Raw genomic sequence first — 26,169 nt, forward strand, 5'->3', positions numbered from 1 at the left:
TTCCGGGCTTCCATTTCCTGAAGACACAGTTGAGAGTGCAAAGAGATGGCCACGGTGGAGGGGGGATGGGAGGTACGGTGGAAGTGGGGAGGAGAGCAAGGAAATGAGATGATATTGATGCACGTTGTCAAAAAATAATTGTTTTATTTTCCCAGGGAATAGCCAAGACAGTATCTGATGCACTGATCCATGAAACATACTGTGGACAAGTGTAGGCAGTTTGGCATTTGTTGGGGTTTTCTCAGAGCCTCAGGAGGTTTTGTCAGAGAAATGCATTTGCTTCCCGAACCTGTCAAGCTAAAATTGTTTTAGGAGCACCGAGGGGGGGGAATGAAAAAAAAAAGAAAAATGAAAAAGGAATAGGTCCTGTGATTCCCTTCTGATCAATTATTTCCGTGATTCAGTTTGCTGAGAAATTTTTGACCCAAGTGGAGAAGTATCACTGGTCACATTGATTTGATAATAGCTATAATGGCTTTAAAGTCTGCAGAATTGTTGCGGTATTTCCTGTCATGTGGGATTAGGGAGTAGGGACTACCACCTCCATTTTGCAGCTGAGGGAACAGAGGCTCAGAGGAGGTAAGTCACTTGCTTCAGGTCACCCAACTGGGAACAATCAAAGGTAGGCTTCAAAACTATACCTTTGAACCCTCCCTTTGAGAAAATCATAGGCTAATAAAAAAACTGATATATGCATCAGTTTTAAAGGCATTGTCTCCCCTGAGTCATACAACAACCCTATGATGCAGGTATCATCACCACTTTTACAGATGAGGAAACTGAGGCTCAGAAATTTCAAGTCACTTGCCCAAGGTCATACTGTTAAGTGTGTGTCAGAAATGGAATTTGAACCCAGGTTTTCCTGACTCCAAGCTGAACTCCCTAGAGATCTACTAGGCCACCACAGTGTCTATTTCTCAGAGGCAACTGGAGTATGGTTAGAAGTGCTTACAAGAGTGTTTTACAAACACAGCTGCAAAGATCTATATGAATTGATGCCGAATAGGATTAGCCAAGACGAGATAAAAATAGTCCCAATGTAAATGAAATGATCATTAAAGGGAAGGTGAACTCTTCAGTAAATGAAAAACCAATATTGGGATAATGAAACATAGCTCTATCCTCCTAGCAAAGAAGTGGGAGACTTTGGGGGCAGAATGTTGCATACAATGTCAATCTGGCTAACTGTATTACGCGTTTTGGCTTAACTGTTTTTCTTGTTTATGAGGGATTGAATTCAAAACATATGAAGTGGGGAGGGGGTATAATTTTCAGAAATGATTGAAATGTAAACAGAAGAGGCATCAGTATAATTTATTTAAACAAAAACCTATTCATTAATCAGGACCAGGATTCACAGGTCACAGATGAAGAGCTGGAAGTCTTAAGTCTAGCTTCCTTCTTTTACAGATGAAGGAACTGAGGCACAGAGAACAAGTGACTTAACCAGGGTCACACCACTAGTAAGTATGAATGAATGAACAATGTGGGGGGGAGCAATTGTGAAGGGCTTACTATGAGCTAAATACTGTGAATACAAATACAAAAGAATTTCTGCATTCAAGGGGCTTACATTCAAAGGGGGGGGGGGGTTTGCACAAATAGTTAATGACCAGGGACAGGCACTTTAGTCCACAAGGTTTGGGGATAATAAGAGCTAACAGTTATATAGAGCCTACTATGTGCCAGGCACCATGCTAAATACTTCACAATTATTATCTCATTTGATCCTCACAACAACCCTGGGAGTTATATGTTATTATTATTCCCGTTTTAGAGATGAGAAAACCGAGGCAAACAGAGGTGAAGTCATTGAGTGTCTGAGGCCAAATTTGAACTCAGGGCTTCCTGGCTTCAAGCCCTGAGCTCTATCTACTGTGCCACCTCTCTGCCTCTAGCAATGGTTATGGTGATAGGGAAACAGATTGACAGGCCCTATGCAGGAACAATGTCAATGTTGACATGATCTGGGTGCATCTTCCAGAATGGGAGGTGGTAGTTGGGGATGGGGAGAGGCAGGAAAAGGTACTTCAAGGTTGCATTTGCCAACTCAAGGTCCAACACTATCTCGATTATTCTACATTGTCTCCAAATCCAGAACACCCCTCACTCCAAAATGCTTCTCTATGATTTGCGTCACTTAAAAGCCTTTTCAACCACTCTGATACCTATTGCCAATGCCCCCTCCCTACCTGAGTGCACCCACATCCTATTTAAGTTTCCTTGATCCATTTTGCTACAAAAAGACAAGGTGGGGGTTGGGGGATGGGTTGGATGGGGAGGAGACTGGCTTGATGAGAACATTTTGCCTTAAATTCCAAAGGTTGAGGGTTGCTTGATACAGAGATACAGAGAAAACATCCCCTTGTTTAGCAGGCTCAGGCTTCCAACAAATTCACACACACACACACACACACACACACACACACACCCCATTCCTCTTCCAGCAGGAAAGAGGAGCTTAAGAATGGATAAATGTCCCGGTAACCCCCTCCTGGAAAAACAGTCTTTCCAAAGTCAACCAGTCCAACGGAAGAGCTTTTCTGTGAAATGAATGACTAATTGTGGCAAGCATCCTCTCCCCAATTCCTGCCCTGACTCTCCCATCCCAGTCCTGAATGCTTTCTTTCTTTGCTCCTCTTTCCTTGCAGGACCATTACATTCTTGGATGCTTCTGGCAATAGCTGGTGGCGATGGTGGGGGTGGGTCATGGTCTTTGGTAGGTGCCATGTAGTCTGTTTTTTGGGGGCACACAGCATATGTTAGTGCCTCTGAACAGCTTGTATCCCGCTAATGACTGGAGGGCACTTTTGCTACAGATAAGGTGAGGGACTGGATTCTGTGATTTCACTTGACTCTCTCTCTTCCCACTTCCTTCTTCTACCACTGCCATCAAACTGAATGGAATGCAAACTCCTTGAGGGCAGGGACTAGTATTTGTTATTATTGGAGGTGCCTTCGGGCATCCAAATGCCTTACCCCTCTCTTTTTGAAGCCTATGCTTTTATTGGCATAGGGAACTCCTGGGAAAGGGAACTCCCTTTACCAGTATAGGTCAGCACTTCTCTGTAACTTAGTCTTTTTTTTTTTGGCCTCATACCAATCTCAACAGTTATCTTTATTTTACAAATGGATGGAGGGATGGAGGCTGTAGTTAGATTTATTTTTAATTAATTTAGTTTTAGTTCATAACTTAGTCTTTTTTTTTTTCGTAACTTAGTCTTGAGAGAGATACAGCACTGAGAAGTCAAATGATCCGCCCATGTAATATGTGTCAGAGGCAGAGATAATGAACCTGGCTTTTTGGACAGTTCTCTACTAAGCTGTTGCAGTCTCTCTGCTATCCACTCATATTTAAACTGCCAAGGGGATAAGGGGTGGGGAAGCATCCTTCAGGGTGATGAAAGTCCAGGGAACAGGCTAAGTTAGCTAAATAAACTATGACAATCATGGAATTTGAGAGTTGGAGGTGACCTCAAGGACTGTCCAGTCCAATCCATACGTGAATGGAATCCCTGACCTAACTGACAAGTGGTCAGACAGCCATTGCTTGAATAGATAAAGGAGAGCCATCCACCTCCCCAGGTATCTCATTGCACCTTGGGACAGCTCTAACAGTTAGGAGGTTTTTCCTGACAACAGAGCCTAAATTTGTTTCTTCACAACTCCCATCCCCTCCCACTCTAGCAGCAAGGTGGAGCTTCGAAGACCTGAGTTCGAATTGAACTTCAGACGCTCCTTCAATATGTGAGCCTGAATGTGTAGTTTAACCTCTCAGTGTCCTAGGCAACTTTCCAAGCCTGTAGATTGCATAAAAGATGCCACCATGCATTGGTAGAGTGAGTTCCTCAACAGAAGATTCCCTTTACTAGAGAAATCACAGGTCCAGGTTTTTTTAAGTGCTTTCATTACTATAGTGCATTAAGGTTTTCAAAGCAGTTAACATAGATCTCATTCAGACCCAATACCAAACCTGTGAAATAGCTGCTATTATTACTACCATTTTACAGAGGAGATAACTGTCTTCTCTTGATTATCCAGACACTTCACGAGAGAGAATAATTCAAACCACTCTTATCTGGCTTCAGAATAGGGTCATGTAACAAAGGAAAGAGGGCATTGGCCTCAGAGCTGGGAAACCTGAATGGGAATCCTCCTGTACATACTCATCTGTGTACAAGCTGTATCTTTTTCCTTTTCCTCCTCTCCCCGCCCTGCTAGAATATAATGAAAATAGAAGTTGTTTGGTTTTTCTTTGGATTCTCCAACTCTGGGTACATTATCTTGTATACACCAGGTACTTAATAAGTGTTTGTTGAATTAGACTAGAGCCTGGCTCTGATACTTATTAGCTGTGTGGACATGAGTAAGTAACTTCAACTTTCTCAGCCGCATCTGGAAAGTCATGGCATTCACAGCTAGAATGGACCTCCTAGATTATAGGTTCATAGTTCTAGAATTGGAAGGGACCTTAGAGGTCTCTCTCCCATTTTACAGGTAAGGAAACTGAGGCAAGAGAAGTGAAGTGCCTTGCCCAAAGTCAACACTGCTGGTAAATGTCAGAGGCAGGATTTGAATCCAAGGCTTTCTCATTCCAAGTCCAGCACTTAATCCACTATGACTTGTTGCCATTTATCTAATCCAATTTGCCCACTTAATTGACCCAGGTGCTTTGATTTTTAATCCTAGCTCTTTCTACTAGAGTACACTTAGTTGTAAAGAAAGTATTAAACACTAATTAAATGATTTAATCAATCAATCTTAATATATTAAGGGAGCCTACTATGTACCAGGCACTGTGCTAAACCATAGGGATACAAAAAGAGGCAAAGAACCAGTTCCTGCCCTCAAGGAGCTTATAATCTAATAGCAGAATAGTGACTGAACTTGTGATTTCATTGGTACAGGCAACTCTCAAATGAGGAAACTCCCTTTACCATTGCAGGTCAGAACCTTTTTGGAAAAGGTCTTCAAGACCTGCCTAAGTGAAGGGACTTATCTAGGGTCCCACAGCCAAAATGTGTCAGAGACAAGACCTGAACCCAGCTCTTCCTGGTTCTAAAGCTAACTCTCTATACACTTTGCCATGTCTGTCTCTATTACTATTGCTACAATTATAATTTTTATTAATAACATCCTCTTCTTCTTCCTCCTCCTCTTCCTCCTTTTTCTTCCTTCTCCTCCTCCTCCTCACTTTACAGCCAGGGCCCTGAGCAATGCTGCCTAGCTCCCTGGGGGGATGGGGCCCACAATGAATGCAGCTTTCTAACTAATGCTCCATCCATCTAGCTTGTTCTCAGCACCAGCCCAGCCCCCTGGACTCTGTCAGCTCCTCCAAGCTCAATGTGGGCTCACAGCAGGGAGTGGGGGAATCTGTCAGCTGTTACTCTTTTGAAAGATACCACATGTGGGGCTGATTCCCACTTCTACTGATATGAGCTTCCCCCAGCTGAAACCTAAACTGGCTCCTCTGTCTGGTCTGTAACTGAGTCTTTCTCTCCAGAGATAGTCCTTCACCTCCTGACCCCCAGCTCTCATTATTCTCCATCATGACTGTGTCTGAATGGGGCCTGGGATGCCACTGATGGTCCCGAGTCATTGAGCTTCGGATAGGTTTACTCCCTCCCTGCTGAATGGAGCAGCTGTGAGGTCTGGAAGGAGTGTGGGCCAGAGGCGAGAGTGTAAATCTTAAAGAACCTTTGGGAGCTAAGCCCAGATCAGATGTGGTCCCTCATCAATCCCCAGGTCGACTCCCTCTCTTTCCATTTTCTGCCCGCTCCCCAACAAAGAAATGATAAAGCCAGACAGGTTCAGACCCAGGGGCCACACCTACCTTTGATAGCAGCTGGCTAAGGTTGGAGGAAGTGAGTCAGGGACCTGGGTAGGGGCCCTCAGGGCTCCTCCTAGGACCACACAATCACAACCAGAGGTGAAGTGGCTTGTTGGGGCCATACAATGAGTCAGTGATAAGATATGGGTCTGAAGTCCAGGTGGCCTTGCCCCTGCCCTCCTCCTGTCCCCCTCCTCTAATTTCAAGAAAAAAAAAATAAAACCTTTCTTCTTTGACTAGAGAGAGTGGCTCAAACATCCTGCCCATCAGATCCAATGGAAAACCACAACAGGGATAGCTCTGTACCTGAGAGCTGATGAGGACCCAATGAGAGCTGGGAGGGACTTTAGAGGTCATCTGGTCCAATATTTACGATTGGGAAACTGAGGCTCACAGAGAGCTATTAGGGTTACAGAAAGACCATAGAATCATAGATTTTCAGCTGGAAGGAACCTTTGAGGTCAACCAGTCCAGTGCCGTCAAACTCAAATAGAAACAGGGAGGGCAAGACTAATTGGTCCGCAAGGACCTCTGCAGACAGCTACCTTAGTTTTAAAGGGTAATGCTATCTATGCTTCATTCTTTTTTTTTGTTTGTTTATTTACTTAAATATTTCCCAATTACTTTTTAATCTGGAGAACTATGTCCCCAAGAGGTCAGTGGATCATGGATTTTGAGTTGGAAGGTAAGTTAGAGGTCAATTCATCCAATATTCTAATTTTACAGATGAGGAGAGTAAGCCCAAGAGGATCCTCCCCACCCTTCCATCACATGGTAGAGCTGGGACTTAAAGGATGCCAGATCTCCTGACTCCCAGTCAAGGGGTTTGTTTGTTTTTTCTCCCAGAGTTATTCTTCTGCTTCTTTCCAAATCCTATGTGCCCTCCCCAGACAAATATCTCCCTCGAAAATGTCTTCTGCTTGTATCCGTTCAAGATATCCCATCTTGAAGACAGACATGGTACCCCGTGATGCCAAAGGGATAGACGAGAACTTAAAGAAACAATCAGCATGGCGGTTCAAGCTGTTTCCTACCTCCCTGATTCTTCTATCTCTCAAACAATGGGGCAGAAGGTATCTAAGTCTCCATTACCCCAGATTGGAAACATAAAACATGTTGAAATTCTATCTCCAGTGCCACCTGAATATCTCTGATTGGAGAAACCCAAAGGAGGGGAAACCCAACTCATCCAAAAGGGACTAGGAAATTAAAAAGGAATGACGTGAAAGAATGCCTGAGTGAATCCAACAAACAACAGGGACTCAGCAGACCTGGTGTTGATCCAGAGCTCTGGCAGAGTCCTGGCCCAGCAATGCCAATGGTAGCCTATTGTGGGGACACTCAGCCAAAGAGCTCTTTATGCAATGCTGACATCCTTCTCCATTGGTTCTTTGGCCACAGGCATATGAAATAAAGAAATTTCATTTCATGCAGAAATAATAAATTCCTGGAGGTTACTGACTTCTCCATAGCTTCCAGCAGGATCCTGAGGTCTCTGAGAGATATTCTAAAACTCATCCTTTCAGAGCCTGGGGTTATGACTGAGAGCTCATTTTGGGGAAGGGGTCATTTTCCCAGAAAAGCAAGGGATGCTGCAGGCTCAGAGAATTCCTCTGAAAGCCCACTGCGTTTGAACTCATCAAGGTAGCTGTAGAGAAACACACCTATAACACATAATTTCCTAACCTTTCTATCCCCTAAGTGCATGAACACACACACACACACACACACACACACACACACACACACACCCCTGATGATTTTGTCTAGTTATCATTGCTACAGATCTGGGATTCTTGACTTAGGGTCTGAAGATCCTTAAGGAGTATGTACATAGATTTCAGGGGACCCATGAACTTAGAAGTGAAAAAAATAGCCTTTTATTTCGTTAACACTGGTTTCCTTTGTAAGTCTGTGTGTTTTATGTCATACATTTAATAACATGATTTTGAGAAGGGATGCATAGGTGTCACTGGACTGCCAAAGGGGTCCAAGATACACAAAAAGTTCAGAACTCCTGCCCTAGACACTCAGCTTTCTACTGCCTCTCAGAAAGCACAACCACCTAAGCTGGGGTTGCCCATATAATGGGCTTAGTAACACTCCATGATGAGTAATGATAGAGACATTATAGTTGGACTGAGTAGGGCTGCTTGGCAGTAATGCAGTATTTGAAATAGAGGACGGGTGATTAGTAAAACCCATTTCTAACGATAATTCTAACTGAAGCTGAGCTCAAGGTCACTAGAAGAGCCACACATGGATGGTTGCATGTAAATTCCACATCATGGCCAAGGAATCCATTGTTGTTGCACGAGTGGATACTTAAGAAGGCAGCAGATCAACCCCCTGCTAAAGCCATAAAGAAGACACAAATGGACAGCTTAATTGCATCCTCTGGAAATGGAGGGGAGGGCTTCAACAGTAGGATCTATGCTTGGCCCCACACCGTCTCTCCCCACCATGTTGCAAGGACACATGGAAGCAAAGAGAAGTTTGAAAATGGGTGGATATTTTTCTTTGGGAATAAGCTTCTGGAATAAGGTCCAAGGGTTATTATTTTTTTTAACCCAAAGCAAAAGGTTACATTCCAAACGTCCCCTGATTTGCTCTGCCTGTTTGAAGTCCTATTTCTCTGTTTGGATTGGCCACCTGAAACTAAAATAAATCAACTCTGCTCCTTCTTGATTCTTGTTAAACACATTTTAAGACATGCTGCCTACTAATTCTGATTTGACTGGGGAAGTTCTTTTCATAGTTTCGTTTTCATTGGAGCAAGCAGATCAGTTTACACTCCTATATACCCTAGACTGTGAAGAGCTGGAAGGGACCTTAGAAATCATTTAGTCCAAGGGGCCTAATGCCTAACTCACCCAACAAAGTCAACAAAATCAGCTTCTGTCTGGCTTCTGGAAGGTCATTTGAATGTGGAATTGCCCTGACAATCAGTGGGAAACAGGGACAGCTTCCGTGGGGGGAGCACATGACTGTTATCATGATTCCCACTTGGGTCAAGCTGGCCTAAATGCACCATGCTAGGCACTAGAGAGACAGAGACAAAAGTCACAACACACATGGAGCAGGAACACTTGTGTACTTTTGAAAAGGTCCAAAAGTCACACCCTCTGCAGTGAATGTCCCCTGGAGGAGCTGAGCTTTACTGTTGGAATAATCAAATGGTTATTGACTATTACAACAATAGTAATTGAGTGTATTTCAATGGATGGAATTCTGGATTTGATCTGGATTCAAAACAAGACTCTGTCACTTACTGTGTACTTACCCTCTCTGGACCTCAGTTTCCTCATCCGGAAAATGAACGTACTGGACTAAGTAAGCTATAATATTCCTTCCAGCCCTAAATCTATGATCTCTACAATTTCCATGTCACGGTTCTGATTCAAAGCACTTAGAATGTAGAGATTTGGTTATTGTTCATGAGTTTCATGCAGCGAATACACACAGACACACCACTTTGGTTCAGCCTGTTGCTCAGCAAAAATAAATAAAATTAATATCATTAATTAATAATTAACAAATTATTAATAAATTAATAATAATAGAGAGCTAGACTGGAAGATATTTTTGCCTCCAAAAATTAGTCAATTTATTCTGATCTTTGGTCTGGTTAATAACCGGCATTTATATAGTTCTTGAAGTTTTACAAAGTGGTCTATCCATCCATCACTCAACAAGTATTTGTTGTGTCTATTATCTGTCAGGGATAAAAAGACCCCTTCCCAAAACACACACATCTTCCATTCTAAATAAAAAAGTCCCTGACCTTCAGGGGCTTACATTCTACAGAGAGAAAAACACATGCACACGGAAGGATATACAAATTATATACAATGATAATTTACATAGCATTTTAAGGTTTGCAAAGCACTCTATAAATATGTCACTTGGAGAAGTGGGTGCTATTATTATCCCCATTTTACAGGTGAGGACACTGAAGCAAACAGAGCCGAAATGACTTGCCCAGGATCACACAGTGGAGGCCAAATTTGAACTCAGGTCTTCTTGACTCCAGATCTGGCACTCTGGATACACAAATACACACACATGCACGTGGATGTATATATGTGCATATGTGTGCATATATATACATTAATAATACACACACATATATTTCCATATATATTATATGTAATATACATTATATAATACAATATAGACATGTATAATTATATATTAATATATACTATATTAAGAGTATAATTACTATATATATACATACGTGTGTGTGTGTGTGTGTGTGTGTGTGTGTGTATGTATATATATGTATTTTCAGGTTGTGCCTTAAAACCAAGTCTTATGAGGTGCCTGGTACATTGAGAGTTTCGACAACTTGCCTGGGGCCACAAAGTCCATTCTTCTCAGAGACAAAACTTAAACCCAGTTCATCTGACTTATAAGCCAATTCCATAGGTCCCACATCATGCTGCCACTTATCTGTTTCTATCTACCAAATCAACACAGGGTTATTTCAAGGAATAGGAGGCACTAGCAGGTGGAAGGGAAGAAGGAAGGGAATGAGCATTTATTATGCACTTACGACGTGCAGGCGTTGTGCTAAAAGCAGGGTTACCAAAGATCCAATAGAAAAAGCTAGCAGAGAATATACAATTGTTGAACTAGGGAGGAAAAGGGGATGCCATGTGATATTCTGTTGTGCTTGAATAACATGTCTCAGAGCAGCAGTCTCCAGGGAGTGCTATTGTCCTGTTTGCCGATGTATTGTGTACTCTTTGGGCTTGTTTTGTGCTATTTTGTTTGTTGGTCACAGTCATTTATGAGTTGGCTCTGGGCACACTGAGGTCATTGAGATTGACCTGTGATGGACCCATGGTTATTTGTTGTCATCATGGCAGGAGATGTGCTTGCTACCCCAGGATAGTCTTCAGAGGTGGCCCAGGGAGGTCTCTCTTCCAGAGGTCACTATGGTGCCCAAAAGGCCTTTGGAAATTGTACAGATGTGGCTTTCATGCTTAATTATTTCTCCCTTTTTATCTGTCTAGAAGCCTTCATTCATTTTTCCAATGCAAACACAAAGAGGAGAAAAATGATATTGGGAACTAATGAGAGATAGGGTCCTGCCAACTCTCATTTGCCACAAAGCAGGGCATGCCCAGGAGAACCTGGGCAGTTTCAGACTTTGGTAAACATTTAGGTGGGGCTAGGGCTAGGCCTGTGTTTGGGCTCACGTCTAGGACAATCCCCTCCCCACCGAAACTTGGGAGACAAAACACAGCTTCGTCAGCTCCAGACTATCCCCAGTTGCCCCGTTGGATTTCCCAATGGGATTTGTTCACCTGAACCCTGAATCGTCATGGTGCAGTAGACAGGGCATTGAATTCAGAGTCACGGGTTCTAAGGTCAAATCCCATCTCTGATGCCACTTTGTGTGACCTTGGATAAATCACATCAACCCTCTGGGTTTCCTTTTCTTATTCATTAAAACAACAACAATAATAATAATGATGATGATGGGGGAGGATGGAATAGGTGGTCTCTGTTCCCTTACCTGCAAAATGAGAGGGTTGGAGTAGAGGGTCTCTAAGGGCCCTTCCAGTTCTAAAACTCTGATCACAGATCTATCCCTTACTGGGACCTAGGCCTCAGTTTCCTACTCTGTAAAATGAGGGGATTGAACTTGATGGTCTCTGAGGCCCCTTTCAGCTCAAGCTCTATTAGTACAAATGCATAGACAGCTTCTGAGGACCCTTCTAGCGCCAAAACTAAGACCCCAGCTCTGCTACTCACTGTTCGTGTGGACAGTCACCGAGCCTCCCTGGGACTTGGTTTCCTTTTCTGTAAAATGAGAGGATGGGACGAGACAACCCCCGATACCCCTTCCAGCCCTAAAGCGACGGTGGCTAGTCAGGCTGGCAGGGATTTATAGGGTGTATTTCAGATAACTGCTTTGAGCACGATCTCATCCGTTTTACAGATGAGAAAGCCGACATCTGTTTCTGGGAAGTGACTGGCCCCGTTGGACAACGGCAGGCCTCGTGGGGTCTCATCCCCCATCGTCCACTCAGTACTCCCCCTTTAGTGGGATCCTCCTCGGTCCTGCAGCTCCCCAGGGATTTGATAAGTAATTTAGAGCTGCAACTCCTGACAACACAGTCCTAATTGAAATGTATGAGAAACAATTAAGAGTAATTGCAATCAATTAATAGATGATTTTCTTGGGAGCACGCACGCAATGGGCAGCAAAGTCTAATGACATTTTCCCAGTGTGTGAGTTGCTCCTCTCCCCCCCCCCCCCCAGTGCTATGAAATCAGGTTACAGATTTAGAAATGACACAGAATGCTCTCCAGGTGAAGTGCCTCAGAGGCAAGAAAGGGAGTTTTGAGTCCAAAGACCTGGGCAGGAATTTGCTAAAGGGATGGGCTGTCATTCTTTCAACTTCCTCTCTAGGGATCTTGCCACCATAACCACACGACCACAGTGTTTCCAAACAGACTCTTCTGAACAATTTACCTTGGGCAGGTCACGTCCCCCTTCCCCCCCTCCCCTTGACCTCAATTTCCTCATCTGTGAAAATATGAAAGTTGTACTAGACCTCTAAGGTCCCATTTTCAGCACTAAGATCTCGGTGAGTTGGAGACGACCACAAGAAGGAACCTCCCCTCCCCTCACATAGGGTTGTAGACTTAGCCACTTTGGTAGGCTTCTGACTCAAAGACATTCGACAGATGGGGAAACTGAGACCCAAAGAGGGGAAATGATTTGCCTAGCGAGTTCCTAGTAAGCAACATTGTGTGTGTTAGAGCCTCATTCTTTCATGAAGGATGGTTTTGAGAAGGGCAGTTAGGTGGTATGGTGGATTGAACACTGGACTTGGTAATCAGGAAGATTCCTCTTCCTGAATTCAAATCTGGCCTCAGACACTGCGTGACCCTGGGCAAGTCACTTCACCCTGTTTAACCTCAGTTGCCTCATTTGTAAGATGATCTGGAGAAGGAAATGGTAAACCGCTCCAGAATCTCTGCCAAGAAAACCCCAAATGGGGTCACAGAGAGTTGAACATGATCGAAATGACTGAATAATAACAATGAAAAAGAGTCATGAGATACAACAGAAAGAGTGTGGTGGCTAGAATGAAAGAAACCAGGTTCAAATCCCATCTCTGCCATTCGTTACGTGAATCCTAACCCCTCTAGACTTCCCATTCTGTCTGCCTCCCAATTTCTCTGTATTTCCAATGTTGTATGGATCTATAGTAACATGGCCCCAGTAATGGGCATCCCCCCACCAATGGGAATGGTTAGCATTTAGATGCCCATACTCAGAGCTCAAAGGGATCTCAGAAGCCACTGAGTTCAACCCCCTCATTTTACAAATTAGGAAACTGAGAATCAGGAAGTGGGATCGGAGCCCACAAACTCTGACTGGAGAACCAGTGCCCTTGGTGACATAAGACATTGGAAAGGTGCTTCCTGGAGATAGCATTAGTCTGTTTGCATATGACCTATGACACTACTTCACACTGATATGACTTTGGGCAAGTTCCTTCCTTTTCTATAGGCTTCGAATTTCTCATCTGTAGGATGAGAGTGTTGGACTCCATGATTTCCAAGGTCGCTTCCAGCTTTAGATATAAGGTACCATGTATGTGAAAAAAATGTTATAAAAAAATCACCCAAGACATGGATGATCAATAAAGAAAGTGTGCAGAGGGCTAGTCATCTATGGAATTGTATTGAATGTGAGAGATAATAGATGAAAAGCCTGAATGCTAACCTCCCCCCACCCCCATCCCCAACCCCTATCAAGGATTTAGCAAAAGAGACAAGAATGGCGCAGGTTATGATCGGATGGAAGAATTGCAATCTGAAACCATGAAGGGACTACTGACAAAAAGGAGATCGCAGATGAAAGGGAATAAAGCGGTGAAACAGAAAATTCTGCGTAGCTGAAAGAGCACCAGAGCACTTTCCAATCCACCCAAAATGACTGTAACTATTGCTCTTATGTGGCATTGCCATCTCGTACCTCTGTGCTTTTGTCCAATGCTGTACCGACCCCTTCCCCTGCCATCCCTGGAATTCACTCCTTTCTCTTCTTAGCCTTTAAGAATTCCAAACTAGGCTGGGAGTGATTCCACACAGCCTTTAATCCAAACTATAGGGGAGGCTGAGGCTGGCCAATCTTTTGAGCTCAGTAGTTCTAAGCTTTAGTTCAACCAACTGGGTTCTCTCACTTACTTTGGCATTCATGCAGTGAACCCCCAGGCATGGGGGACCGCCTGGTTGCTTAAGGAGGAGCAACAGCTCAGGTCAGAACCATAGAAAGTCAAAGCTGATCAGATTGGGACCACACGTGAGTAGCTTCTGTACTTCTAGCCTGGGAGAAATAGGGAGACTCAGTCCTCCCACCCCTAAGAAATCGCTAGCTAGCTTCAAAGGACCTCTAACAAATGTCCTGAGCCATTCCCCACCCTCCTCCCACGTGTCCAAACTTGAGTTCCCTCTTTTGCTTTGTCTAGCCTGTGTTTTCTTCTTGTATTGCTTTTCCCTAGTAGAATGTAAGTTTCTAGAGGGCAGGAACTGTTTTCTTTGCACATAGCAGGTGCTCCTTGTTGAATGCAATGTAATGGGACTGAAGTGTCACTCATGCTTAGCCCCTCTCAGCAGTGTAGAAACCACTGTAGTATCCACAGAGAAAGCTACTGCTTTGATACAGTAGTTGCCTTACTCACTGAATCCTGGCATTGAGGGCTGTTGGACCAAAGACACTGTGTTGACCCCCCCACCCCGACAATCCCACCTCCAATGATTACCCTTGGTGGGACAATCTGGCTTCCCTGAATCTGACTCCCGCTGCATCTTGGTGCTGGGGGCTTAGGAGTGTGTTGGGTTACTTGGTGGGGAGAAGAAAGGATGCTTCATCTCAATTGCTGTGCTCAGATCCTGTGCTGAGACTACTAACAAGGGGTCCAATTACCACCAAACAAATCATGGCTTAGTGGGTAGAAGAGCTAACAGCCAACAGGGAGGAAGTGGGACCCAGAGGTGAAGGCCTTTGCATCTCTCTGCCAAGTCCTCCCTCATCGCCCCCACCACACCCCAACTAAGAGCTCACTTAGAGCCGGGCCAAGGGGGCCAAGGAGAGACAAAGGGAAAACCTCTTCCTGGGAGTCAATCTGTCTTTGCTTATTTTCACTGGACTCGCTTAGGCTTCATTAGTGGGCCTGGTCACACATGACATGCTACCCATCAGTTAGTTAGCAGGTCCATGCAAAGACATTTTGCTTTCAGAATTTGCTTAAATAATGAGCAGAATCACCTCTTCTTCCCCTCTTCCCCTCCTTCCACTCCAGCAACCCCCATCAAGGCTTGTTTCTTAGTTTTGTCTTTTAGTTGTAGCTGGACCTGGTATTGGAGCCCAGAATGAAGAGAAAAACACCAGAGGGTGGAAGATTTACACCTAGAAGGATCTTGGAAGTCATCTAGTCTAACCCTCTCATTTTGCAAATGAGGAAACTGAGGCCCAGGGAGGTTAAGTGACTTGTTCAGTCATTTTTCAATCATGTCCAACTCTTTGTGACCCCATTTGGGATTTTCTTGGCAAAGATACTGGAGTGGTTTGCTGTTTCCTTCTCCAGCTGATTTTACAGAGGAGGAAAGTGAGGCAAACAGGGTTAAGTGACTTGCCCAGGGTCACACAGCTAGTAGGCGTCTGAGGTCAGATTTAAACTCAGGTCTTCCTGACTCTAGGCCTGGTGCTTTATCCACTGTGCCACCTAGCAGCTTTCACTAGGTGACTTAGGATCATAGATTATATAGATCAGAGATTATATAGATTAGATCATAGACCTCAAAGGTCATCTAGACCAAAATATTGCAAAATATTGCAAATACTGCATTTTGTTTTTAAAGATGAAGAAATGGAAACTAAGAAAGGTTATATGACTTGCTTCTCCTCCTCTTCCTTCTCTTCCTCCTCTTCCTTCTTTCTCCTTTTCCTTCTCCCCTTTTCCTTTTTTCTCTCTTTTCCTCCTCTTCCCTTTTCTCCCTTTTTCTCCTCTTCCTTCCTCTTCTTCCTTTTCCTCCTCCTCCTCTTCTCCCTCCTCCTCCCCCTTTTCCTTCTCTTCCTACTCCTCATTTTTTTCTCCTTCTCTTCCTCTCTTTTCTTCCTTCTCTTCCTTTTCCTCCTCCTTCTCCTCTTCCTTTTCCTCCCCTTTCTTCCTTCTCTTCCTCGATATTGTATTTCTTCCAGGGTAGGTCCTTTTCCCCTACTCCCCTATGCTATGACCATGGAGAGGAATCTTGACCTTGGGGCTCCTGCCTGAGCTTTTTGCTCTTAAGCATTCAGCCTGGGCCAACCAGAGGAAAGAGTTGGGAATCGAAGGGATTTTGCTAAGCCCGGAGGCTGAAGTCCTGCTGGGGAAGGAGGCCAGAGCTGGGCATTTGGGGAAGTAAGCTGCCACAGGCATGCAGCTGGAGTGGAGGGAGGTGGAGGGTGGATCATGTTGGCTCAGGTCTGGGGCAGCCTCTGAAGGCACTTCTAGCTTCCCCGGAGACAAATGGAGGATGGGAACAGCTTCCCCCCAAGCCCCTGAACCCAGCAGCAGAGGGAGGCATCCTCCAGTGTTAAATTTACTGTCTGTTCCTTATCAGCCCTGATCAGGCTGCTGTTTCAACACAGTGACTCCAATCATTCTTGCATTCATGCAGACTTCCTGTAAGCTGAAAGGCAAGACCCTCATTCACAAAAAAAGCCTGGGCTTATCTCCTTACCTCCTGACCCTGAGTCACGCTGCGAGGCTGGGGTTTCATTTCTGCCAGGGAGTGAGTGAGCAGGTGAGAGTCTGGCTCCTGAGCCTTGGAGAAGAGGGAGAAAGGGCACTCACCTGCTTGGCTGAGATCTCCAGAGGCCCTAGTCACACGAGGGGCCTTCCGAAGAAACAGGGGCTTCGGATCATGAGCCCAGGAATCCTAAAGGTGGAGAGCTCAGCTGCCAAACCTGGAGCCGGCTCTTACACCTTTGAGACCCATTCCTGAGCAAGGACACCCAAGGGCAACAAATAGTAGTTTGGCGACCTGCTTTCGATTAACTGGAAACTTTGATGTGGACGATGAAATGATAGGATAAAAATAACAGTAAGCCCTCCAACAAGAGGTCATGCAGCCTCTGTCCAAAGACCTCCAATATGGCCCCATCCACATGAGGATAACTAAATTGTGGGATCCCTTTACTTCAACCCTCCATCTGTTTGTTAGCATCATTTCACTCATTGTTCTGCCCTCTGGGACCAATCAGAACAAATCTCATCCTTTTCCAGGTCTTCAGATATTGGAATACAGTTATAATCTGCTTCTCCCCATATTCCCTCCTTTCTCCTCCTGACTCAAAGACTCCATTTACTTATTATGAGTATGGCCTTGGGTAAGTCACCCCTCCCGCTTTGAGTCTCAGTTTCCTCTTCTATAAAATGATGAGGTTGGACTGGATTATAGATTCTTGACCTTTTTTGTTTTTTAATGACAGTCTGGCAAATGCTTTGGACCCCTTCTTAGCATAATGTTTTTAAATTAATAAAATAAAATACAGAATTACAAAGGAAATGAACTACATTGAAATATAATTATCAAAAATAATTTTAAAAAAAACAAGTTCAAGGACTCCAGGTTAAGAACCCTGGACTCTCAATCCATCAATCAATAAATATTTATTAAGCACTTCCAATGTGCCAGACACTGTGTTAGATATCTTTGTGGTCCCATCCAAATTTAAATCAATGAAATAAAAAGTCATAAGAAGGATTACTCATAGCTATATGGTACTTTAAGGATTGATTATACAGCACTTATACACAAGGCAAAGCAACAAGCATTTTCTAAACACTATGTACCAAACACCGTGCTAATCTACAATAAATGTTTTCTTCCAGACACTAGACAGTGTCTAAGGTCTCTGCTAGTAACCTATGCTCCTCTATTTGGCCTAGTTAGCAGACAAAGGTATATGTGTCCCTGCACGTCCATCCCCATTCTATCGTGCTCTGCGATGGTTAAACAAACACCTCTTTTCCATTTTGGTGTGAAAATGGTAACTGGTTTTTGGTACCATTTCTGGAGGGGGGGTTGACCATAGCTAATCTGGCCAGGGAAGAGTTAAGAGCTGTCTAGCTGTTTGACAAGTACAAGGTGAAGTGGGTGGTCAGAGGAGTCTCAAAGGCATCCTTAACCTCTCTTGGCTGAGAATGCAGGCAGATGGAGAGCTTCCCATCACCACTTGTCGATAAGAATCAGGAGTGAGCCAGCAGGGGCAGGAGGTCAGGGGGTAAAGGGATGGGGGGGGGAAACTTTCTTTCTTAAAGGGACAAAGATTCCAAAGGCATCCCTCCCCACTAGAGAGAAAGGGTTTCTTTAAAAGGTTTTACTCTCTTCCTCCAGCTCCCTTCCTGACAACCCCACCCCCCCGCCCCCCAGACAAGGTTCAGCCAATGAATGGGAAACAATTCATTCTTTCGTTTCTCCCCCCTTTTCTTTTTTCCAGCTTCTAACGATGCTGCCTGTTTGCTGTCCTTCTGACAGTAACATGCAGCTCAAAACATTTACACGGAGTGACGTATCAGCTGCTCATCTTCTCGATCCCTCTGTTTATTATCTTAAAGTGGGACGTCAATCAAAAGAGACGAGGTTAGGCTAGGAGCCCGAGGAGGAGGGGAGGGAGTAGGTGAGCCAGTGAACGCGTGTCTCGGCTGCAGCCCCTGAGCTCTGCTGTCTCCCTGCCTGCAATCTACACACCAAGCTAGGAAGACCCTCCCCACTGTAAGTCCCATAACTCAGGCAGCATCCCTTTGCAGTGCCGAGGGAAAAAGACCACAAGAACAGAGATTTAGAGCCAGAAGGGACCTTAAAGGTCATCTAGTCCACCCTCCCCCCCCCATTTGACAAATGAGGAAACTGAGGCACAAAGTGGTGAAGTGATCTGTCCAATGTAGTGCATTTATTAAGTGGCAGAGCTGGGGGTATGTATCAAGATCCTCAGATCAATGCTTTTCTAGAGGACCACGTTCTACTTTTATCTTTTAAATAATTTGAACTTCAAAAAAAATTCATGACATGGGCAGTTAGGTAGTATAGTAGATAGTGTTGGACTTGTGGAAAGAAAGACATGAGGTCAAATCCTGGCTTAGAAGCTTACTAGTTCTGCGACCTTGAGCAAGTGACTTCTGTTTACCTCAGTTTCCTCATCTGTAAATGGAAATAATTATAACATCTACCTTCAAAGATTGTTATGAGGACCAAATGAGACAACACATATACAGCTCTTTGCAAACCTTAAAGATCTACATAAACATTGTCTGTTATTATTAAGGACTTATATTTAAATGGATATTTGTGTGTGTACATATATGTGTGTATATATATATTTGGATACATACTATATGCATTTAAATATAGGTATCTGCATATATCAACACTATATACACACATACATACACATCATGCCTTATATACATATATATATACATGTATATGTATGCACACAAATAGCAATATATGCCTATATCACAATACTATACACACATGTATATGTGCATAGAGATATAGGCACCACATACCATATACATATCTAAACATATGTATACATATACATATAAATCTAGACATTTGCATATGCCACAATACTATATACATATATACACTGAATACCACATGCTTGCTATATACATATATACACATGTATTTACATACACACAAATGGTGATATATGTATATACCACATTACACATACATCGATGCATCATTATATAGACAGACACTGCACACCATACACATATCTACACATGTATTTACAATAGATATCAATATGGATATGTATACACACCATACACCGTACGCGTATGCATGGTGCACACGTGGTGGCAAATGAGCGTAGCCCAGCTCTGCTGCTTATTAACTGTGTGACTTGGGACAAATCCCTGAATCTTTCCGTTTCTGAATCTGTAGAATGTGGGGAGGGAGATGGTCTTTAAGGTACTTCCAGCTGTAGACCTTGGACCCTGGGATAGCCACATTGCCATTTTTCCACTTAATTCTTTTTCTTGGATTCCTTTAGAAGTCTGTCTGACATTGGCAATAAAGAGGGTTCAGACAAGAGTTGCATGGATAGTTTGTGACCCCAGGAGACCAGAGATCCATGGAGGTATGAGCTCTTTGCCTTTCTGGTGTTATCTTACCCTCCAGCAGTCTGCTGAAACCTATGAGCCCCTTCTCATAAAAAAAATGTTTTTTAAATTGATAAAATAAAATACATCAAATTGCAAAAGGAAACCCATTATATTGAAATAAAGTTACTAAAATACTAAAAGTTCCCCTGAAATCTATAGGTTAAGAGCCCCTGATCTAGAGATGTCACTTGTAAGTGGTGAAAATAAGAAGCTGGGTCTTACATTCTCAGTCATCTGGCCAGGCCATTAGATGCCCAGAGAGGAGCAGCACCTTGCCTAATGTCACACAGCACTCCATTTAAATGGACTCTGAGTTCCCTTTGCCAATCTGAGTGCTTCTTCAGCTGGCTGCCTGGATGACACTTTTCCCATCTCTTCCTATTATACAGGTTTTCTGACACGGTCTCGAAGAGGTCAAAGTCTGAGCCTCAGCTAGTTTTGCCCAAATCTTTCCCTGTGAACTCAAATGCGTTTTAGGTGAAAGCGCCTTCCTCCCTGCAGGTTTCGGGGCAGGGTGATGGTTTGGGGGCTGGATACCAGAGAGCCTTCAGCTCCTGTGGTTTGTGCCTGGTTCTGCTTACAGCAGCCCTGGGCCTCAAGTCCACCACCAAAATGTAGAGAGTGTCAACTCAGATTCCCTGCTCAAGGCTTCCCACAGCAGCTTGGCCCCTCTCCCTAGTCCACTCCACCACTCCTCCCTCCAGGCAGCTGGGGAGCTTTGGCTTTATGGAGAGACTTCATGCGCTGCTTAAAAAAATTGAGCTTCCTTATTTTTCATTTATTCTTTTATTTAATATTTTCCTTTTTAATTTCATTCATTTATTCATTCATTTATTTATTTATTTCTCTGTTCTTTATTTTTGCCTTAGAACAGTCTTAAGTCAATTTACAGGTGATGCACGGGAAGGATGATGAGGTGGCTAGAAGCTGGGCTTTCCAGTTAGAAAATGAATGAATGAATGAATGAATGAATGTAAGAAGCATTTGTTAAGAGTTTCCTCTGTTCAAAGCATTGTCCAAAGTGCTGGGGATAGGAATAGAAAACTAAAAGAAGCAAGTGATGAGATCAGAAGACTTGGGTTAAGTTCCTAGCTCTGCTTTTCACTACCTGCTCATTTGACTTTGAGAAGGTCACTAGGATTCTCTGCTCCTCAAATGTAAAAATAAGGAGGTTGGACTAACTAAGCTTGGAGGCCCCTTCCAGCTGTACATCTCTGATTCAATGACTTGGGTTCAAATTCTCTATCTCTGTGTGTTGGGGTAAGCCACTTTACCTATGAGAGCCTCACTCTTATCACCTATAAAATGGGGATAATCTATGTTACCTAACTCACAGGCTTGTTAGGATTTCTTTTCAAAGCACTTTGATATTATTGTTATCTCTAACTGGATGGGATGCTCTAGAGGGTAGAGATCTAGTCATTGCAAACAAAGGTCCTTTCTTCATTCATTCATTCATTCATTCGGTCATTCATTCATTCATTCATTCATTTATTTAAAATGTACAATAAATGCTTTTGTTTTTAAATCAATGTCACTAGTGATAGTCTCCCCTATCCCCCAGCCCCACACCACAGAGCCCTTCCCCTTTGTAACACAGTAGAGTAAAACCAAATAAACCAACAAGCCCACAACCCCTTTGCCAAGAAAAGGAAGACTCATTTTACCATCAGTCAGTTGTCTGAAGTCAAGGTAGGTCAGAGTTCATTTTGTTTCTCTCTCTAGAGAGGTAGTGTGGCACAGGGGATGGGGAGTTAGCCTCAGAGCCAGGGACCACCCAGTTCAAGCCCTGCCTCTGACATTGCAGGTGACGACCAGAGTCTCAGGGCTGTGAGGTGATTGGCCAAAGTCAATGTGGTTAATGAATGATGGTGGCAAAACTGTGTCCTTGGACAAATCACCTCAGTTTCCTTTTCTAGAGTAAAGTCAAGGAGGTTGAATTTGGCCCCTAAAGTCTCTCCAAGTTCTGCTTCTATAATCTTATGAATGTGAATCCAGGATTTGTGACTCAAAGTCCAATGTGCTTTCCATGACTCTTCCCAAATCCCTCCCCAAGACTTGGCCTATTCATCAGAAAGGGGCTTCAACATGGCAGGGTGTCACTTTCAATGTTTTCCCATGGCTTGGAAGAGGATTCCATTGGGGAAGGGGGGAGGGAAGGAAGGGCTAACAGGGACCTAGAGGCAGATCATACTGTCTGGTTCTCCAACAAAGCCTTCTTCAATGGAACGGGAGGCTAAAAACAGACCATGACAGCTTGTTCCAATGTTAGATAAAAAAGAATCTTGACATGAAAGAGTCTCTGGATCCCCAAACCCCTTTGTCCCAGAGAAGGGAGGCCCCACTATCTGACAGGACACTAGGGTCTGGAGTGTTTGGTAGCTATGTAGTGCATCAGATAGCCCCCGGGGTCTGTTCTAACAAAGTGTTTCAGCCCCTTTGAACCCGTGATGAGCTTTCGATGTGCTCTGATTTGCTTTTGTAAGAACTCCAGCTCATGGTGGGGTGATGAAAGTTCCAGGAATGACAGAAGTCATCCTAGCTCAGTGGGGAGGAGGCATAGGAGGACAGGAAGTAGTAAGAGATGAGGAGGCCCCCTGTTATCGAAACAAATAAGCAAAGCCCTGTGGTCAGGGGGAGCTGTCTGGCCATTCTGGAAAGGGAGGAGGGGGCAGAACACACAGATGACACTTTCAACACCTTCCACCCCATCTCTACTCCTAAGCCCCACCAGGATAGCACTGAGAAGGATAGAGAAACAAGAGAGGTCCCAGGAAACCAGATTCCTTCATGACCTTCAGAGCAGGGATGAGTTATACAACTTGTCACTTTCTCTGTGCCTTGAGGGGTTCATATCCCTGAGCCCCAAACTAACACCATTCCATTGAGCTGTGAAGTAATGAGATTGGGAAAAGGTTGGAGGTCTTTCAGATCACCTAAAGCCTTCTTACTTCTCCTCTGCCCCAGACACCCACCCACAGTTACATGTAAAGCTGGAAGCGATCATGGAGAACAACCCCTTCATAGGATAGAGGTGGAATGCCTTCTTCCCCTTACCCCTTTGAGGGAGATTGACTTCTCCAACTGGATGGAGGAATTCCTCTGAGGACTCAAGAAGCTGCCTTCCCAAAGAGTCTCCAAGTTTCAGGATACGCCCAGGTATTTCAATCCAAGTCTTTCAATCAGGGCCACTCTTTTTACCTTGCCCTCACACTTCACTCCCAGATCCAAAACCTTACTTCAGACCACCTTCACTTCTAGGCAGGATGATTACAATAGCCTTCTAATTGGTCTCCCTCCTTCAAGGCTTGCTTCACCCTGATTTATCCTCCCTGTTGCTGCCAAAGTGATTTTTCTAAAGTGATTTGCCTGTCTGACCCTATCACTCAATGAACTCCAGTGGCTCCCTATTGCCTCTAGGATAAGAATAAAATATATATTATTGCTTGTCTTAAAGCATATCACAACCTGCTCTCCAACCCTTCTTTGCTGTCAGTCAATAAGCATTTATTAAGCACTTACAATGTGCCAAGCTCAATGAGGTGGCCCAATGGATAGAGCACTGGGCTTGGTAATCAGGAAGACTCATCTTCCTGAGTTCAAATCTAGCCTCAGACACTTACTAGTTGTGTGACCCTGGACAAATCACTTAACCCTATTTGCCTTAGTTTCTTCATCTGTAAAATGAGCTGGAGAAGGAAATGGCAAACCACTACAGTATCTCTGCCAAGAAAACCCCAAATGGGGTCAGGAAGAGTCAGATGTGACTGAAATGACTCAATAACAAATGTGCCAAGATCTGTGCAAAGTGCTAGGAGTTCCTTTACATTTTATACCATTTTTCTTGCCAAAAGTTCCAGCCAAACTGTCTTCTTCTCTTGTTTCCCTAACATGACACTCCATTGCCTGCCTGTGCCTTTGACCAGGCTGTGTCTCCCATGCCTTGGATGTCCCTCCCTCTCACCTCCACCTCATAGAATTCCTGTGTTCTATCAGATGGCACGTTTTCTACACAGAGCCTTCTCTGATCCCCCAAACACTAGTGCCCTCCCTTCCTCACTGCCTTCTATTGATTGTGTAAATACTTATCTGTGGACGTGCTGGACAATTCACCCTGATAGAATGGGACCTCCTTGCCAGTAGGGTTTTTTCTTTCTCAAGCTTTATCTTTGTATGTTCAGTGTCTCTCATGGTACTTGTCACCTAGAGGCTGTTTAAGAAATGTTTGTTGAAGCCACGTTGTGCCCTGACTAACGTTGGATAGACTTAGCCCTTCTTAGCAATGCAAGGATCTAAGATATGTCCTAAGGTCTCATGATGGAAAATGCTATCCAAAGAAAGAACTATGGAGTTTGAATGCAGATCGAAGCATACTATTTGCTATTTTTTCTTCTGTTTTGTTTTGTTTTCTCTTTCTTGTTGTTTCTTCTATTGGTTCTAATGCTTCCTTACAACATCACTAATGTGAAAATATGTTTAATAGGAATGTATATGTATAGCCTATGTCAGAATGTGTGCCATCTTGGGGAGGGAGGCAAGGAGGAAGGGGGAGAAAAATTTAAAACTCAAAAGCTTATGCAAGTGATTGTGGATAAATTAAAATAAATTAATTTAAAAAAAGAAAGAAACGCTTGTTGACTGATACTACATTTATTTGTATATATCCCCATTATCAACTCTTTAAGAGAACATAAACTTAAGTCAAGGATTCTGTCATTTTTATGACATAATAAACATTTATCAATTGGGTTTTATTTTGGCATCCTTGGTATTTAACACAGTGTTTTGCATAATTATTATTATTATCATTATCATAGCTATAGCATTTGCATGGAGTATTTTGCAAAATACAAACGGAGTGACTTGTTCATAGTCATACAAATAGTAAAGGTGAGAGGTGAGATTTGAACCCAGCTCTTCTGACTCCAGGAACAGAACTCTTTTCATTATACCATACTGTTTCTGAGTTTTGCATTCTAGAAGTCTCTAAGAATGAGCCCAGTTCCTCCTGTGGAATCTCATTATGTCCTTTTTTATCGATTTCCCTCGGTGGGAATCGACAGTAGTTGCTCAGATCTAAGGTCTGGCGTCAAGGTGGGTCTGGATTTCATTCATCTCCCCATTACATGGTGGCTCACCATCATCAAATGCAGTGACCTTCACTAGGTCTGACCTCAGCTTTGCAAATGAATCACATGCAAGAATCCCTCACAGAATCCCAGAACTGCAACGGACCTTAGCAGCCATTGTGTCCACCTGAACAACTGTTTCCTCCACATCTCCAACAAGCAGGCATTCAAGCTTTGTTGCATTCAGAGGCAGCTAGGCAGCACAGCGGATAGAGTGCTGGATTTGGGATCAGGAAGACCTGAGTTCAAATGTGACATCAAAAACTTCCTAGCTGTGTGATGCTGGACAATTCACCTAACCTCTGTGGTTCTCACTTTCCTCGTCTCTAAAATGTGGAGAATATCAGCACCTCCCTCCCAAGTTGTTGCAAGGATCAAAGAGGGAATATTTGTAAAGTACTTTGCAAACCAAATGGATTCAGTCAAAGGGCCGAACTTGAAGACCTAGAGGGCCTCATGTTTCCCAGCCCTTTGGGCTTACACCATTGTAGTTACCTTGCTCTGGACGCTTTCCAGTTTGTCCACGTCCTTCCTAAAAGGTGATGATCAGGGCTGAGTCCAGTGGGACTATCTCCTCATTCATCCTGGAAAATGGACCTCTCTTAAGGTAGCATTAATTTGATGCCTCCTTGAGTTGGGACTACCAGTTATTCCCAATAACTCGGACACTTCATTTCAATCTAATTCTATCCAATCTAATGCAATAAAAAAATCTATGCTTCTTGCTCCGTCTATATGCAAGGTCTAAGAGGCAGTATGATAGAATGCAGCTGTTCTCAAACCTTTTGGTCTCAGGGCCCCTTTACATTAATAAAAAAAAATTATTGAAATGCCATTCCCCCAAAGTGCTTTTGTTTATAAAGGGTTACGTTTACTGGATTAGAAATTTAAAAGTTTTACTGTGTTAGAAATGTTTATTGCATTCTAAATGAAAAAGTTTTGGTAATGTTATAAGAAGAGTACGGAACTCACAGACCCACTGAAATGGCCTTGGAGACCCCCAGGGGTTCCCAGA

The sequence above is a fragment of the Vombatus ursinus genome, unplaced genomic scaffold (genome assembly GCF_900497805.2).
Source record: "Vombatus ursinus unplaced genomic scaffold, bare-nosed wombat genome assembly UNPS02014932.1, whole genome shotgun sequence".
NCBI classification, from domain to species: Eukaryota; Metazoa; Chordata; class Mammalia; order Diprotodontia; family Vombatidae; genus Vombatus; species Vombatus ursinus.